The following is a 19,083-nucleotide window of genomic DNA, read 5'->3' as shown; positions in this document are numbered from 1 at the left end:
CTTAAAACCTGGAGGTTTCTAAACGCGGACCCTGGGATCAAACCTGTGTTGCTTCGTGTCGTCTTGTTTCCAAGGCGAGCACGTTGCCGCTGAGCTATCCTCCCAGGACGACATATTCCCCTGATCTAAGGAGACCATAGAAATCAATTGCAACTTCTTCCCACACCCCTTCCGGGAGTGGAGTCATGTGCAGGGGCTCTAGAAATGCTGGGGGTTGCATGATCAGGCATATATGACACGACTTCGGTGTCGTCTCGATCATTCTGTCCACGCCTGGGAACCATATCTGCTCCAGAGCATGCATATGGTTGCCACAATGCCTGATGATTTCCATGCACAAAGTCGATGCGCGCCGGTGGAGGGATGCTGGCAGTACCATTCGGTCACCTTTGAGTATTAGAGATGACGGAGACAAGGACAGTTCAACTTTTGACTTAGCAAGTGTCCTGAACAGGCGTCCATCAAGAACTTTGTTCTTTCGTATGCTTGTTTGTCTCAGTGTTACCTGGCTTGTGGCCTCTCTTTCAGCTTGTGAGTATCTCTGTTCTGCTTTGGTGAGGCTTTTGCTGGCGTACGACACTATTCTCCTTTGCTCATGTACACTCCCTGAGTGCTGAGCCAGGATTGCCCCTAAACCCACTGGGCTTGCGTCCACCGTTACTTTGGTGTGCATTTTCAGGTCAAAATAAGTCAAGCATACTGTGGCGGTGATGTACCTACGGTTTCTGTCAAAAGACTCTTGTTGTGAAGGGCTCCATTCAAACAGGTGGTCCTGATTCGTGAGGGAGCGAAGTGAGGTGCTTGTAGTGGCAAAGCCTGGCAGGTGTCTGGTACGGTAGCTCACCAAACCCAGAAAGGATCTTACTCGTGCAATGTTAGCAGGGCAAGGCGCTTCTTTAAGTGCTTGGATCTTGTCTGAGTCAGGCTGGATTCTGTTTTCTGAGGCAATGTTACAGAAAAACTTGAGCATGCTCTTGTTGAAGGCACACTTGTCTTTGTTAAGCGTTATGTTAGCGTTGTTGAGAGCTGCACATACTTTGGTTAGGGTGGCATCATGAGCTTCCTGGGAGTGGCCGAATATTAAGATATTGTCACTGTAATTGATACAGTGTGGAATGTGACAGATGATCTTGCGTATCTCTTCTTGGAATATTTCTGTTGCTGATGAAATTCCAAAACTCAGACGTTTATAGCGGAATAATCCTAGGTGAGTGGTGACGGTCGTGATGTACCTCGACTCTTCACGAAGTTCAATCCGGTGGTACCCTTATTTATATCTAGACGGGAGAACACTTTGGCCACATTTAGTAGATGCATCATGTCAGTGATGCACTGTCAGAATCAGAGGATTGTGATTCTTGGCTCACCTGTTTGGTCTTTGATGTTTTCTTCTTGGTGGTTGATTTCTCCTTTTTCTTTGCAGTCTGAATTTCATGGAGAAAAGGGCGAGTCTCCCCTGACGCCACCCTGCTGGCTCAGAAGAACAGAAAGGCTAGCACCAGGGGCAACTGCCCAGAACCAAGCAGTCCGCAAGGGACAGGTCCAAGATGTTCTTTGTTGTTGTCAGATCCAGGGAAGAGGTAATCCAGGAATTATTCCAAACGGCAGCCAGGAAGGAGCAGAACAGTATATGCAGATCAAAGTAATCTGCTGTGATGTAGAAGGCAACTGCCATGTGGACAGAAGGGCGGCGGAGCTAAGGATCACAGTCCAGGTAAGCAGCAAGCTGCTAGGGAAACAGCAGAGGCAGGAAGCACAGGTAAGGCAAGCGGCAGGCAGCCAGGGAAGCAGCGGCGCCAGAAATCACAGATAAAGTAAGCGGCAACACAACCAGGAAGTAGCGAAGCCAGGACACACTAGGAAAGAGGGCTGCACGGCCCAGGGGCGAAACAACCAGGAAGAAACGAAGAGGACAGAAAAACAGGTAGTGCTGAGCATGGCTGAGGCTGACAACCGAGCGTTGAGACACGCCGACACATGGGTAAGTGGCGTTTATCTGATGATGCCGTAAAAACAACCCCAAGAGGCTAGACCGCAACCATCAAGCCTCTCAGTAGCAGTGGCCATGTTGGGAGTAAGGATGGATGCTGCAAGGTGACACCGGACCTTTCAAGCGGTCCAAAAGGGGCAAAGGCGATGAATCATGGCATGCGCGGTGACTGGTGGTGTTCACTGAGGATGGCTTGATTTGGTGCATGCTCGTCCACACATAGTCTTATTTGGCCTTGGGGGCCCCCTTTTGGCACTGGGACCACTGGTGAGACCCATGGGGTTGGCCCTGATGTTGGTTCAATTATATCTGCCTCTACTAGTGCAAGCAGCTCTTTTTCTACCTGGTGTTGAATGTTGAACGGGATACACCTTAAGTGTTGGGCTATGGGTTTCACTCTCTGAGTGATGTGCACCCGGAACTTTCGACCTTTGAATTTTCCAATTCCCTTGAAGAGCTGGGGAAAACTTGTCACGATCTTGGCAGCCGGCGAGATGTATTTATGTGCTATGATCTGATACAGTGTGTGTATAAGTCCCATTTGAACGGCTGACTTGAAACTCAGTACACTCGCAGCTTTGGTTGCCAGAACATGGATGAGTATACGGTCTTGTTTGTCTTTGTGTCGGCAAGGGGTTTTAAAGGTGCCCAGGCATGGGAGTAGTTCCTTGTCCCTGTATGCATATATTGCCACCCAAGCTCTCTTCAATTTGGGCTTTTGTGCAAGTTTGAGGTTCTCGGATTCTGGCATGGTGTTGATGGTGGCTCCTGAGTCCACAAGGAATTCAAATTATTGTCCGTAGATAGATAGTGGCAGTGTGGGCTATGTTCAGATGCTGCAGGATTGCCCAAGGTGTATAAGCAACCTCTTCTCTTCCGTTCGTGCTGGACTGGGAGTCCGACTCACTTGTTGACAGCGTGTTTGTGTTTAGGTGGTGAATCCTCCTCATCCCTTTTCAGCAGCCCTCAGGTAATGGGGAATTCTTAACCCGTGTGTGGTGTCTCTGTGGTGTCGTCTTTCCGGTACTCTATTTCTTTCTTCTCGGTGGAGCAGGGGTGGGGACCTGTATCTGTGCTATTTTTGTTAAGAAGCTTTTGGGTCCCGGCACATGACACGAAAGTGGTCTTCACCCCCACAGACAGAACATAGCTGGCCGATGGCTGGGCATGACCTGACATGTGGAAGGTTATAACCGCATCGAAAACACTGCCGTTTCTCCTGTCGGGCGTCTTGTGCTGGGTGTTGTTGAGATAAAAGTTTGTTTATGGCCTCTTCTTTGATGGTCGGTGGTGCAGAGATGTGGGTCTAGCTTAACGTGGATATTTGTAGGTCTAATGCTTAAGATGTTCTAGCTAGGACAAGGATTTCTGCTAACGAGTGCAGTGTTTGTATCAGTTTCTTTTTCAGTATTATGGACTCACATCCTGCAATTACTTGGGAGTTGATGGCTTCCTCATTGTTGTACATGTGAAATTCACAGTGTTTTACTCCTAATTTAAGGTGTATTACAAATGTGTACATGCTCTCACCCGGGAGTTGTGTCATCGTGTGGTCGACGTTTCTGTGAGTTGCGAAATGTTCCTTCAGGATTTTCTTGATGTCCTCATACTTGTGTTCCACATCCCCAGGTAATTAAAAAATGATGTCCCGTACCTCTGGGCCTGCCATGACTATGAGTAGCCCAATGAAGCGCTTGTCTTCCTGCAGGCCAACCGCATGCAGATTAAGCGTTGAAATCCTTCATGCGCCTGGTCCACCTCGGGCCTAGACTGGTGGTGTCTATGGTGTCAAAGGACGGTAATGGGAACGCAGCTCTCCATTTTTAAGCTTGGCTGGGAGTTGGGACTGGTTGGTCCTGGCCTTGTGCTGGGTCTGACATGCTGTTGGGGCTTATCAGGGTATGCGTAATCCAGATTTATGCACACGCTGGTACCCTTCCAGGGTATGCTGCGTGTCACTACACCCTGGGAACCTCTATCCTCCCTGTGCCCCTTGCGATTTGGTGCAGCTCCTGCAACATGCGCTCCTGGCATGTGTTGTGGCTGCTAGTCCTGTCCCTCCAATATCACACTTACTGTGTGAACACAGCAATATGTAGGTCTCACAAGACCTGGGGGAGCACCCTTCTGCACAATGTAGCCCTCGATCAGGGCTGTGGGAATGCCGCCGGACTCTGTCCCTCCTCTGCCGCACTTGTCCTCCGCGCCAGCGGGGAGCCGAGTTTTATCAAGGAGCAGCGGCCCGCTGCCTGTGGAAAAGGGCAGTGGGCTTGCCTTGTTGCCAGTGTGAGGTCTTGGCCTCAGAGGTCGGCACGCGCACAGGCTTACAGGCACCTGCCGCAATGACATACACAGCCACACAGTGTAAGGGTGTACCACAGACTGCTTTATTCATGCGCTTGGCACGCATACATTAACTCTGATCAGCTGACCATCTGGCACGCGTCTCTGTGTCACTTTGGTTAGGTGACCATGGGACCCTACAGAAATCCTAGCCGCTTTGCCACGTCTGCTCAATGGTGGGCCACAGGTGGGAAGGGCAGAGCCAGGTCTGGAAGTCCGGTCACGTGAATGCCTGCCCCATATTATGCCTTCTCGGCATGTGCTCCCCAGGTTCTGGGACCCAGGGGAGTCTTGCCAAATGAGGGGCCGATAGACGGTACAATGCAAGAAGACAGAATGCTTCTCATACTACTCCAGACCTCACAGGAGCCTCTAGTGCAGCACTCGCATGCTTTAAATGAAATTCAGAACTGCTTCATAAAATGCTGCCTAACTTTGCACAGGTTTCAAGTCAACTTCAGAACCATCTTTGAATTCATTCATCTGCATTAAATCTTGCAGGAGGAGAAATACTGCAGTACATTGCCTGCACAGCCTAAAGCATAATGGGTGCTGCCCAGAATCTCGGTGTAGCCTTCAGTATGTATGCCTCGTCTATACCGTCACAAATAAATTGCTGCATGGCCTGAGGAGCACCTCATGTTGCGGTCTGACACTAACACATCTATTGACAGGGACACCTGCGGGGCCCTCTGAAGAGGTACAAGGGTAGCCCTTAGAGACAGCACCAGTCACTTTAAAGAATACCTGTGGAGCACTCTACAATTGCAGGCAACCCTTAAAGAGAAAAACTTAAACTGAAAAGTATCCATTGCAGTGCATGTGCCTGGAGGCTGCTGCTAGAAGACAATCCATTGCAGTGCATGCGCCTGGAAGCTGCTGCTAGAAGACAATCCATTGCAGTGCATGCGCCTGGAAGCTGCTGCTGGAAGATACAATACGTTACAGCTCGTGGGCCTGGAGGCCACTGTGAAAAGATTATCCATTGCAGTGCATGTGCCTGGAGGCTGCTGCTAGAAGACAATCCATTGCAGTGCATGCGCCTGGAAGCTGCTGCTGGAAGATACAATACGTTACAGCTCGTGGGCCTGGAGGCCACTGTGAAAAGATTATCCATTGCAGTGTGTGTGTGTCGGGAGGCCGCTGCAACAAGGAGGATGTCCGCGCAAGATCAGGGCACGCCAGGGTTCTGCTGCCCTGATTAAGACCTGGAGCAATTAGTGGTGATGGCACGGGTGGCGGCTGCCAAACATGAACCGGATTGGTTGCGCATAGCAGCAACACAGCTAGACGGGGAAGCAGCAGGGCCAAGCCAAAGGTCACAATCACCATTATTGTTGCCTCATTTTTCAGCTGATGAGGCGATGAAGGAGATCCAGGCCATAGAAGAGGAAGAGGAAAGCGGGCCCAGCGAGGAGGAGGAACATGCAGCCAAGAGGAAGAGGGCTATGACCGCCAAGGCTAAATCCATTAGGCAGCAGGCAGAGGCTGCTACCAAGTGAAAAGCGGCTGGGGCAAGAGGCAGGGGGAGAGAGCAGGGGCCTGTTGCCAATCCGGCAGCCTAGCCCGCGGAGTCTCCAAGGTGTAGCAGCAGTGCACCCAGCGCGCCTGTGGCCAGCTCGGCGATGGTGGCAGCAGAGGGACCTGCATCCTTGGAGCAGGTTAAAGGTATGTTTATGCAGTGTCTGCAAGCATGGGGAAATGGGGGTAATGGTCAAATGTTGTGCAGAAATGTAAATGCATTTAATCAAGTGGAAAGGAATGCAGAGGCTGTGCATCAGCAGGGGGAGGTTCAGAGGCTAGGTGGCTCGGGTGTGGGGGTCTGGGAGCTCCACGGTCAGGAGTCAAGCTTCTTCACTGCCTGGGGATACCCCTCTGGGGATGGGCAGCCAGCTGCAGCAGCAGATAGCAACGCCGGCAGGATGCCAAAGGCAGGGGATTGGGTGGGGTAATACCACGCAGTACGGGAGCGATGCCGGGCTTTGCTCCAGTGCGGGCAGCTGGGAAATCTTTAGTGTGGCGCATTCCTGTGGCCTACAAGGAGAGGATTTGGCAGAAGGAGGTTTTTTTTAGATCTCTTCCCTGTTAGATATGGAGCCTGTGGGGATGGGCTTACGCAAATTGTCAGAGAAAGAGAGGGAGAAGAAGGACAGGGAGAGGGACATTGTAGAAGAGAGCATCCACAATTGGTTGGCGGCTTTCGGGATGCTGGAATCCATCATGATTGAAAAGTTCCCACAGGATGCGGGGGCATTATTTGAATATGAGCAGTACGTCCATACCTTATACCTGACTTATGGCGGCGATGCTTGGTTGAAATATGACAGGGGTTTTAGGCTAAAAATGCAGATTTGGCCTGCTATGTCTTGGGATGAGGTGGATGTCAGGGGTTACATTGAAAAAATTGTGCCAGCAAGGGAGATGGGGGACAAGGCGCAGGACGAGAAGCTGCCTTATGAGAGCGAGAGAAGGTCTGATGGGACAGGAGGAGGGGGCATTATTTGAATATGAGCAGTACGTCCATACCTTATACCTGACTTATGGCGGCGATGCTTGGTTGAAATATGACAGGGGTTTTAGGCTAAAAATGCAGATTTGGCCTGCTATGTCTTGGGATGAGGTGGATGTCAGGGGTTACATTGAAAAAATTGTGCCAGCAAGGGAGATGGGGGACAAGGCGCAGGACGAGAAGCTGCCTTATGAGAGCGAGAGAAGGTCTGATGGGACAGGATGCGGGGGCATTATTTGAATATGAGCAGTACGTCCATACCTTATACCTGACTTATGGCGGCGATGCTTGGTTGAAATATGACAGGGGTTTTAGGCTAAAAATGCAGATTTGGCCTGCTATGTCTTGGGATGAGGTGGATGTCAGGGGTTACATTGAAAAAATTGTGCCAGCAAGGGAGATGGGGGACAAGGCGCAGGACGAGAAGCTGCCTTATGAGAGCGAGAGACGGTCTGATGGGACAGGAGGAGGGGGCATTATTTGAATATGAGCAGTACGTCCATACCTTATACCTGACTTATGGCGGCGATGCTTGGTTGAAATATGACAGGGGTTTTAGGCTAAAAATGCAGATTTGGCCTGCTATGTCTTGGGATGAGGTGGATGTCAGGGGTTACATTGAAAAAATTGTGCCAGCAAGGGAGATGGGGGACAAGGCGCAGGACGAGAAGCTGCCTTATGAGAGCGAGAGAAGGTCTGATGGGACAGGAGGAGGGGGCATTATTTGAATATGAGCAGTACGTCCATACCTTATACCTGACTTATGGCGGCGATGCTTGGTTGAAATATGACAGGGGTTTTAGGCTAAAAATGCAGATTTGGCCTGCTATGTCTTGGGATGAGGTGGATGTCAGGGGTTACATTGAAAAAATTGTGCCAGCAAGGGAGATGGGGGACAAGGCGCAGGACGAGAAGCTGCCTTATGAGAGCGAGAGAAGGTCTGATGGGACAGGATGCGGGGGCATTATTTGAATATGAGCAGTACGTCCATACCTTATACCTGACTTATGGCGGCGATGCTTGGTTGAAATATGACAGGGGTTTTAGGCTAAAAATGCAGATTTGGCCTGCTATGTCTTGGGATGAGGTGGATGTCAGGGGTTACATTGAAAAAATTGTGCCAGCAAGGGAGATGGGGGACAAGGCGCAGGACGAGAAGCTGCCTTATGAGAGCGAGAGACGGTCTGATGGGACAGGAGGAGGGGGCATTATTTGAATATGAGCAGTACGTCCATACCTTATACCTGACTTATGGCGGCGATGCTTGGTTGAAATATGACAGGGGTTTTAGGCTAAAAATGCAGATTTGGCCTGCTATGTCTTGGGATGAGGTGGATGTCAGGGGTTACATTGAAAAAATTGTGCCAGCAAGGGAGATGGGGGACAAGGCGCAGGACGAGAAGCTGCCTTATGAGAGCGAGAGAAGGTCTGATGGGACAGGATGCGGGGGCATTATTTGAATATGAGCAGTACGTCCATACCTTATACCTGACTTATGGCGGCGATGCTTGGTTGAAATATGACAGGGGTTTTAGGCTAAAAATGCAGATTTGGCCTGCTATGTCTTGGGATGAGGTGGATGTCAGGGGTTACATTGAAAAAATTGTGCCAGCAAGGGAGATGGGGGACAAGGCGCAGGACGAGAAGCTGCCTTATGAGAGCGAGAGACGGTCTGATGGGACAGGAGGAGGGGGCATTATTTGAATATGAGCAGTACGTCCATACCTTATACCTGACTTATGGCGGCGATGCTTGGTTGAAATATGACAGGGGTTTTAGGCTAAAAATGCAGATTTGGCCTGCTATGTCTTGGGATGAGGTGGATGTCAGGGGTTACATTGAAAAAATTGTGCCAGCAAGGGAGATGGGGGACAAGGCGCAGGACGAGAAGCTGCCTTATGAGAGCGAGAGAAGGTCTGATGGGACAGGAGGAGGGGGCATTATTTGAATATGAGCAGTACGTCCATACCTTATACCTGACTTATGGCGGCGATGCTTGGTTGAAATATGACAGGGGTTTTAGGCTAAAAATGCAGATTTGGCCTGCTATGTCTTGGGATGAGGTGGATGTCAGGGGTTACATTGAAAAAATTGTGCCAGCAAGGGAGATGGGGGACAAGGCGCAGGACGAGAAGCTGCCTTATGAGAGTGAGAGAAGGTCTGATGGGACAGGATGCGGGGGCATTATTTGAATATGAGCAGTACGTCCATACCTTATACCTGACTTATGGCGGCGATGCTTGGTTGAAATATGACAGGGGTTTTAGGCTAAAAATGCAGATTTGGCCTGCTATGTCTTGGGATGAGGTGGATGTCAGGGGTTACATTGAAAAAATTGTGCCAGCAAGGGAGATGGGGGACAAGGCGCAGGACGAGAAGCTGCCTTATGAGAGCGAGAGACGGTCTGATGGGACAGGAGGAGGGGGCATTATTTGAATATGAGCAGTACGTCCATACCTTATACCTGACTTATGGCGGCGATGCTTGGTTGAAATATGACAGGGGTTTTAGGCTAAAAATGCAGATTTGGCCTGCTATGTCTTGGGATGAGGTGGATGTCAGGGGTTACATTGAAAAAATTGTGCCAGCAAGGGAGATGGGGGACAAGGCGCAGGACGAGAAGCTGCCTTATGAGAGCGAGAGACGGTCTGATGGGACAGGAGGAGGGGGGCGTTTTGCGGGCGCTCTTTCTGGAATAGTCAACCCAGTTATCAGCAGGGGGAGCAGGTGGTTTGCTGGAAGTTTGAGGAGGGGTATTGGCCTTTTGGCAAAAACTGCAGATTTAAACACACAGGTGGCAATTGTGCAGGGAACCACAGCACGTCTTCAGGGGAAGGAAGCAGAGGGGTAAAGTAAAACCCAAAGAGAACGATAAGCGTAGTTGAAACTCTCTTGCTGACGCCCATACTCCAGAGTAACTGACAATGGGACGGTGGGGAGCAGGGAATCTGTCAATTTAAAATCAGGGGTGAGAGTGCCAGAGGTTAACACAGAGTTCAATGATTAACAAATATGTGCGGGTATACCTCAGGGCAAGAAGGGGGTCAATGCCTCTCTAAATGTTCATGAGTTTTGGTCACTGATCAGATATATTTCGGCTGTTTGGCGCTTGGGATGGCGCTATGAGCGGAAGATATTATAACAAGTTTAAGATTTATGCAGGGGTTATGTGATATAGATTGAGGGGAGAGGGAAGGAAGGCAAATTTGGATTTCAAAATCCGAACTAAAGGACTAAAGCTCAACTTCCCACGTCAGGAACGGCCCTCCCCCAGCCGGGTAACTCCTTCAAGGGCAGGCAGAGCAACGATAATTGTGGTGAGGGAGCTTTTGCCTATTGAAAAGTGGAGAGGAGCATATTGAGGGGGAAGTACAAGTAGGGATAAGGCCTGTTAAAGAGAGAGGTTCTACCGCAGTACGATGTTGGAACCAAGGAGAATAACGTAAAGAAAGTGTGATTTGTATTAAAGGTTTTATTACAAAGAGGTTGGTTGGAACCAATGATTAATATAACTAAGGAGGAATTGGCAGAGGAACAGTCATGATTTAAAAAGCAAGGAGAACATTAAAGGAACATTAAAGGGCACAATGGCCACATTTTGTAGGGGCAGAGCCTCCAGCCAGGTCAGGCATTGCCTGATCAATCAGTAGTCCTCAGAGTGCTATCTCAGGGCGCAGGGCATTTGTTATCAGTGGGCAGGGGTCTGGTCTGTTGGAATTTATGCACAAAGCCTCTGGAATTATAAGAAAAGGAAAGGGGGGCCACGGTGGGCATGGACCCACCTTTGGCGTGGCTGTGTTTTGGTGACCAGTGGCAAGAGACAGATTACTAACGAGCTGTGGAAAAGTGGGAAGGGTCTTTGCTCTTCTCGCGACCAGCGCTCCTTGGGGGCCTAAGCGGCAGGGGCACTGGAAGTATCGATGAGGGCTCAGCTTCCCCCGAGAAAACAGCACTCTCCCAGCGCAAGAACACCTGCAAGGGCAGGCGGGGATCAGACAAGAAGGGTTTGGGGAACTTTGGCCTACAGTGGACTTGGGAAAGGGGGAAGCAAAGTTTGGACATGCACCAGTCAGCTGGTCGGAGCACCTTTAGAACTATTTTTGCAAAGTTTGTTTGCAGTGTTTTGAGTTTGGTATATTGTGAAAATAAATATGCAGCCTTTTATGCCAACAAATAAAGAATGTCTCATTCTGCACCTTTCTCCTTGGTGGGGATAGAAAAGGGTGAATAGTATGAGCAGGCCTGTTGGTACAAATATGGACAAATGCCCAGGTTATGCTTTTCAGCACTACGTTTGCCACTGAGCAAGTCTACCGTAGGCCCGGCTCAAACTGGCCCACAGCAAATCGGAATTCATTCCTTTTGTGACGCTGTTTGAATAGTACCAAAGGGGGAGGGTTTTGATAAAATGTGATGCAAATTGTACATTTTAAAGAATATTTATTCAGCACAACTGGTCAAAACTATTAGCCGCATAGTGAAGTAACTCATCAAACTGGCCCACATTGGCCACTTTGACCCAATAAACTCTGTGCCACACAAGCATTTTGCGTGTTTTGGTTCGGGCATGGGCCTATTGCCCTATAAGACAGTTCCAGCCTGCACGAATGTGCTTACAGGCTCCAGCCTACAAAAATGGGTTTAAAAGGTGATTGGATTCGATTAGCTGGAGGCTGCATTTTGAACTCTCAAAGCGGAGGGCTGACATTTGTGGGGTAATCACCAAGAAATATTGCTCCACTCAGCAGTCACCCAGTTACCTTTTGGTGCAGTGCGCAAACTCATATGTTGATGTCATGTTTAACACTCAACAGTTCCTGCTGGTTCATTGAGATGTTCCTAGTGTCTATGAATACCAGCAAAAGTAAACATACAAGGATGCAAATTCAAAACTAGAACAGTTTCAACTGCTCTGACCTGAAAAAATATATGTTCGCTCCCACACGCTATCCCGTGTCCAGTCTATTTCTTTCATTGCATTATGGGACTTCGAGTTTTGCTTTTGCAAAAACTACAAGTACCAGAATGCAAATTAAACCAGGCCTCAATAAGCAACTCAGGGATGATGTAGGGCACCCTTGGAGAGCTATTCCAGCAAAACGTACAAAACAGAACGATCTGCACAAGCTCTAGAAAGCAGAACATAATATAGAGAATGCAAACCTTTCTACTGATAAAGGAGGCGGCCCTTTCAGTGCCCCCACTCCCTGGGGCAAATGTATAATTTAACAATTGTCATGCTTTGCCCCCAACCATGCATTGGCTGGTTCTTGCTCCCCCAATGGCTGCTTAATTAGAACACTATGTCACCATGGCAATTAGCATTCCATTCACCTGTGCGAAGGCACTCGAGTAGAACAACGGCACTTGTATAAGTACATTAGCAAAGGAGCTGTAAAGCCACTCCAAGGTAGCCTTTCAAAATAAAATAGGTGCAAACGAGGGTCTCTTGCATATATTTCTATTCCGGACTATAACAAGTCATTTCTTTCTGGAAAGTAGCAATTTAAACCTAGACACATTTCTTCCTGGGGCGCGTCAATAGTTTTAAAGAGGTGCACGTGTACAGGGAGTGGCTTTCAGCTGGAGCATGCCAGATTAATTGCCTATCTCCAGAGACGGACGACGTATCTCACGTTGCCAAGCGGCAGCTGGGTCTTCCCGAGATGGAGCTCCCTTCTGCGGATGCACGTTGCCAATTCTATGACAAGACAGGAGGCTCATATTATGCATTACAATCTTTACTCTGAAACCACAGCAGCAAAGAAAAAAACTTTTACAAACAAAAAGTTGTAAAGCACAGAACCAAATAGGGTTCAATGTCATTGTAGGCGAGCTCCCCAATCCATCATGGAGGACAGGCCATGCCCTGCAGGAGACCAATGAGCTGGGACCCTTCCTTATATAAGTCCATTACTCTAATCCCAAGGCCTCTTTCTTTGCTGCTGACACCACAGCTAAGTCACCCCTTTCAGTTGTGTCTTGCATGTTAGTCAGTAGTAGTCCTTAATAGTATGTTAAGGTCTTAATTTATATACATATGCATGTATTTGGTGATTATATTTTGGTACCTTTATTATGTATTGGAAGTTTTACTGATTGGGTACAGTATATCTGAGAGGCTGCGTGCGGCCGTTGCTTTTTTAATTGGTGTCTTTGGTTAGTGTGTGTTCTCACATTGAGTATATGTTGGCTGCTGCCTCCTACGAGTGATATTTGTCACAATGTATCAAGCGTTCATGACATTTTGAAAATTTATGTTGAGGGTGAAATACGCTCTCGCTTGTAAACCTCTGGGGTTTAGAGCGTAATATGTTAAAACACGTGTGCGCCCGTCGAGCTGAAACTGCTGCTCCAGACCTGGCGCACACGTGTTGCTTTGCTTTCATTGTGAGCCTCGTGATTTATGAGGCGTTTGTTCGTGTGGACCCGTTGCGCGCCGGGCAGTACAAAAGCTGTTAAGCTTCAGGCCGGCGTGCACGGAGCCTTTCGTTTTCTTTCTTTTAGCCTCGTGTTTAGTGAGGCGGTTCTCCTCGCACACGAGGGAAGGGCACCTCATGTGGCACAGCAGGCAAACTCAGGGTTCAAGCCTTGAATGCGTACTGTAACTGCAAAACACACCAGAAAATATGAATGCTAGTTTTCTTTTTTACTTTTCTTTTTCCCCTTCATTTATGAGGCGGTGGGCCTCCTTGTTTGTTTTCTTTGTATTAACGCCTGGGAGAGGGCTTGCCTGCCTATTATGGTTCTGTCACGCACTAAAAGGTCTGACAGAAGCTGCTAAAGCTTCAAACCCAGCGCGCACGGCCTTCTGGGTTTATTTTGCATACGCTTCAGTGCAGTTACAAATAATAAACAAAACAAAACAAGATGCCTGGAAATTCCAGGTGCTGCAGCCTAATGGGCTTGCCTGCCCGGTTTGGTTCGACACGAGCTCTGTGTTCTTGGTTTAGTAAAGCTTCTGTTTCACTCCACAAGCTGGATAGCTCAATGATGATGTTGCCTGTTTCTCATACAGAAGGACCTGGGTTCGTTCCCGTTCAGTCCAGTACATATTTTATTTATATATATTTATTTATTTTAATGTGTATACATTTTTAATTCCATTTTTTAAACAATGTGGTTTTTAGCATTTATCTGACAATGGCCTGCCCGCTCAAGGGCGGGATGTGCTACCAGTCTGCAGCTTTCTTTAGGCGCTGCATATGGCATAAAGGGTTGCCTTCACTGTAGGGGCCATAAACCTGCTCGGTGCAGGCTTTGCCTGTGTTGTTCTGCGAGATAGACCCCTCGTGTACTGCTGGTTCCACACCCTGCTCGGGTGAGCAGTTTGAGGTACACTTGCTCAGTGTATTCCTCCCTTAAGGTCGGCAGCTTGTTTAGGTGCTGCATATGGCATGGGTGATTTCTTTCACTGGATGGGAACCATAAACCTGCTTGGTTGCAGGCTTGCCTGTGTTCTTCTGCGAGGTAACCCCTCATGTACTGCTTGTTCCACACCCTGCTCGGGTGAGCAGTTTGAGGTACACTTGCTCAGTGTATTCCTCGCTTAAAGTTGGCAACTTTGTTTTTTGTGCTGAAGTTATTATGCCCTGCTTGGGCGAGCAGATGGTGGCACAATTGCTCAGTCTATTCCTCCCTTAAGGTCGGCAGTTTTTGTGTAGGGGCTGCATATGGCAGATGTCATTATTGTTTTTCTGAAAGCATGCCATAACCTGCTCGGTTTCAGGCTTTGCCTGGAGTCTACTTCGAGGTGCTCCCTCGTGTACTGCTGGTTGCCACACCCTGCTAGGGTGAGCAGTTGAGTGTGCACTTGCTCAGTGTACTCTTTGCTAAACAATTTGTTTAAGTGTTGACTGGAACCCATTTGCGTTTTTCAGAATTGTCAGTGGCCCGGATAGTTCAGTAGGTATCAGCTTCTATAAGGGCTGGGGGTTCGGACTCCTGTTAGGGCGTAACCCCTCTTCCTTGGATATTTTATATTATTTCTATATCTTATATTATTTATTTATTAAGTACTTTAAAGAAAAGAGTGTGTGGAGGTTGTTGTAAACAGACCCATGTGGGGGATTGTACCTTCCTCTCTAGCCATCACGCTGGTGTTAACCTTTGTCTTTTAGTTAAAAATTCTGGCGCCCTTTACCTTAGTTAGTTTCAGGACAACTCAGTCCTTTCCTTAGGTTTTGCTTTCCCCGATATCAATTGCTCCACCCAATACCTGTGCTGATTAAGCTGCAGTATTTTTTCTCTCACCATGAGGAAGAAAAATATGGTGCGTTATGCCTCTATTGAGGTCTGCAAGGCTTGAGGCTCTCTTTAGTGGAGACTTGTTTTCCCTTGCTATTTGTCTCATTGGACATTTATTATTCTATTGGACTATTGGTGGAGTCAGGGTCAGCTAGAGGGTAACTGTTCAGTTTTGTTGCATGGTAAGTTGAGCAACCACGTTCTACTTGGATGGAGTATTTGGAAACACTTGATGGTATCAGATAGACGTGTTGGCAAATATAACTTTATGACGCCTGCACCATGGTTTTTCCTCCCAAAAGCTTGACCTGTGGTTCAGCTAACCGTCTAACAGTGTGTTGCAATTTCTCCTCTGCTAGTGGAATTCAGCAGGTTTCTGTACCCTCAAGAGAGTTGCTTAACCTCTTTCGTTATATTTATTTTCTACAGTGCAGCAAATAGAGTGCTGGTTTTCACATCCGTGCTGACCCTACTGATACAGGTTCCTAATTTGGAAAGGTCTAAATCAGTCTTTTATCCTGCTGAGATCGATAAGTGAACACCTCACACCACACACCGTTCATATTACTGATAAGCACCACTTGTATACCTGAGGGTTATAGTACTATATAAGTGCTTTTGATATGTACAATGTGCTTAATTTTTCCTTCCCTTGATTCCCTTAGTGGCCAGTCAGCCTCACACGAATACAGAGACTCGGACCTCAGGGTTTGAGGGGACAGTGGTCCCAGATTTCTTTCACAACCTTTTGTTTACGGGGCATTGATGATTATCCCAGAGTTCTTTCCCCCTCATTCCCCTTCCCGCCATCCCTGGGGGAGATTGCATCATGATATATACCTCTTGGAATAGCTTCCAATGGTTTCTGTTTTCCTTTTTACAGGAGTTCTGGCTCGTGACCAGTGCAGACTCGCACTGAGCTTTTCCCTCCCGTCAGTTACTTTCCTTTGCGCTAATTCCTGGTATTTCTATAGGTTAAGCGGAGCCCGTCCACGGTCAGTGGTTTGGTTAGAAGTGCAAGAGTGCATTTCTTTCTCCTAAGGGTGTAAAGCGGGGCTTTATTGTGGTCCTTAGGGTAGCCTTCTTAGGGGTTGCAAGGTTTTTCCCTTGGATAAGTAGGGGAGGGTTCTCCTCCTTTGGGAAGACTCAATATCCCTTGGAGGGATAGAGGGGTCTGGAAGTGATACTAATCTCCCATACAAGTTATTACGACCCTCTACCACGATGCGTTCCAGCGTCTCTACATTAGCTATCAGAGGGTGTCTGCCAGTGCGATTCCCACAGGGCTGGGAGATATATATATATATATATATATATATATATATATATATATATATATATATATATATATTTTTAGTTAACGACTTGATTCTCCTAGTCACCTGCATGGCAGGTGGACCTTTGGTTTTTTTTCACAGGAGTTTGTTTTTGTAATAATGTGCCAGCTCAGGGTGCTGTGAGCTTCAAGGATCTTCAAATTGGCTGAAATAGAGCTTACACCTCTTCTGGTGTGCGACTTCAGTTTAACTGTTTAGTGATCAGTTCTTTGCAGTTTAGAGTCTTGCTAAGACTTTGGATATAGGAGTTCTCCTTCGTTTAGTTTTTTGATCCTCTAGGGGATTTATCAACCAGGGAGGAAGGAACAAGGTTCAAACACTGGGCATATCTACAAAAGGGTTTACATATCACTATAATGATAACGATTGGTTGCAAGATACATTTGTTTTTTCTCCTTGCCAAGTTTGGCCTCTTAAGGGTCAGGTTTATAAATATCTGCTTCTTGTCATGGTAGAAGAGTTCTTCTTCAAGTGTTCGGGAGGTCTGAAGGTCTCCATGTTGGCGGTTTGACAGGTTTAGTTTCTCAGGTGGGGCCCTCTCTTCCATTCTGCTTCTGTGTCCAGAAGACATCCCTCCTTAGTATACACATATGTCCGAAGACAATTGTGGGTTAGGTCTATTGCTTTCAGCTCCGCTCAGGATGAGTCGTCCTGTTCCAAATTTATAAAATGACTTTTTGCTCCCATTTTTACCTCTTGGAAGATTGTCTTTCCCTCTTGGTTCCCCAGTGTAGTTATGTGACATGCCTGTTTCTAATGCGATATCTTCCTTTTATGCATGGGATGAAACCTACAAGACTTTCACCCCTTTGGGGTACTTTACTTTATCTCCAGGAGAGCTAGGTGCTTATTTTCATTGCTTTCTGGGTTCCCCAGGATGGTATGAATTAAGTGTTTTTAAATGTTTGATTGGACAACAGAGGCGTTTATTTCAGATGAGTTTTGTCCTAACCTATTAGTATAGGAAAACTTTGTTCAAGGGTTTTTTCCCCTCTTTAACCAGTTGGTTTGGGCGGCCTGTAAGGAACGCTGGAATTGGCACAATTCCTGTTTTCTTGCAGTGGATTTGACGATGCCTTATAAGACAGTTTTTCGAGCAACCTAGTCTTGGGCAATTCTCTTGCGGTCAGCTGATTGATTTAATGAACACATTTTAAAGAAATAAAAATGTTTTCCTTTCCTATTATTTTATTATATTATTTTATTATATTAGCCCTATTGTATGGATCATGTCGTACTAATGAGATGCAAGGGCTTTGAACTTGCATAATATGAGCCTCCTGTCTTGTCATAGAATGGCTAATCCCCCACACTAACGTGAGATGGGGGTTTAGATTCTATTAAAGACAATGAGGCGATTATTATCCCACCCACCCGCCCTGGGTATGATATGACAATTATGATATGACAAGACATGCATGTACACAGGTGGTTCAAGAGAGAACATTTTTTGGTTTGTTGTTTTTCCCAACCAACCACCCTTCTTGCTTGTTGTTCTTACAGCCACGAGTTGAGGTTCTGATCAGGAGTGTGGCTCGCAGTTACAAGTTATGGAGTGCGTGGTACGAGAGCTTCGCTGGATTGGCCTTCATCGTTTATCATCTGGTCTGTGCAGTGGACGTTGGTTCAAGACAGCTACAGAAAGAGGCCTTGGGATTAGAGTAATGGACTTATATAAGGAAGGGTCCCAGCTCATTGGTCTCCTGCAGGGCATGGCCTGTCCTCCATGATGGATTGAGGAGCTCCCCTACAGTGACATTGAACCCTATTTGGTTCTGTGCTTTACAACTTTTTGTTTGTAAAAGTTTTTTTCTTTGCTGCTGTGGTTTCAGAGTAAAGATTGTAATGCATAATAATCGCCTCCTTGTCTTTAATAGAATCTAAACCCCCATCTCACGTTAGTGTGGGGGATTAGCCATTGTTAACGGAACACTTCAAGATCCAGAATGCAATTCACCTGAGCGAAAAAGTAATGCATGGCTGGATGTCAAAGGACAGTCGCCAGACAATTAAGCACTCTGGCATGGAGATGTCTCAATGTCGAGCGAGAGTTGCTCCTTTCCACGCTGTGCTCTCAAATGTATGCGGAGGTACCGGAACAACACTGCGAGTTAGACCTCTCAGCTAGCCCCAAACTAGGCAGGTGCAGTAACCCTGTCAGCTCTGTTTTTATTTATTGTTTAATTAATGCATTGGTTGAAATTAACCTTATGCAACCTCAGCTCTGTTTTAATCCTTTGGTTTCCATTAGTCGTAATTTAGCTTTTTCAAGTCACAGACTGCAAGGAAAAAAAGCAAGGCTGGGGGGTCTTCTGCCTGACATGGGTGTCATTAACAGGTCTGCCATAACGCAAAGGAAAGGTTGTGTTGTGAAGTTGTTGAAGTATTGAGGCAATCACCACTGTGGTGGTCGCAGAGCGCCCATGAAAATAAAGACCTTCTAGGGTCTGCTGAAAAGCACGTTCCAACATGTGGACCTCCAGAGAGTATCAGAAGGGGTTGTTTACGCTCACTCTGCTGCTGTCACATAGTGCTTAATTCTGTTTAGTTTGCTTTCGAATTCTGGCAGACACTAAAGTACAAAGAGACTCGATGTTTACTCTGGGAAGCCACGATTGGGTCTTGTGGGAAACAGCAGGGATAGGGCTGTGGTTTCC

The sequence above is a fragment of the Ambystoma mexicanum genome, chromosome 1q (assembly GCF_040938575.1).
Source record: "Ambystoma mexicanum isolate Mex_15411 chromosome 1q, UKY_AmexF1_1, whole genome shotgun sequence".
Lineage (NCBI taxonomy): Eukaryota > Metazoa > Chordata > Amphibia > Caudata > Ambystomatidae > Ambystoma > Ambystoma mexicanum.
Note: the sequence above shows the minus strand (reverse complement) of the source record.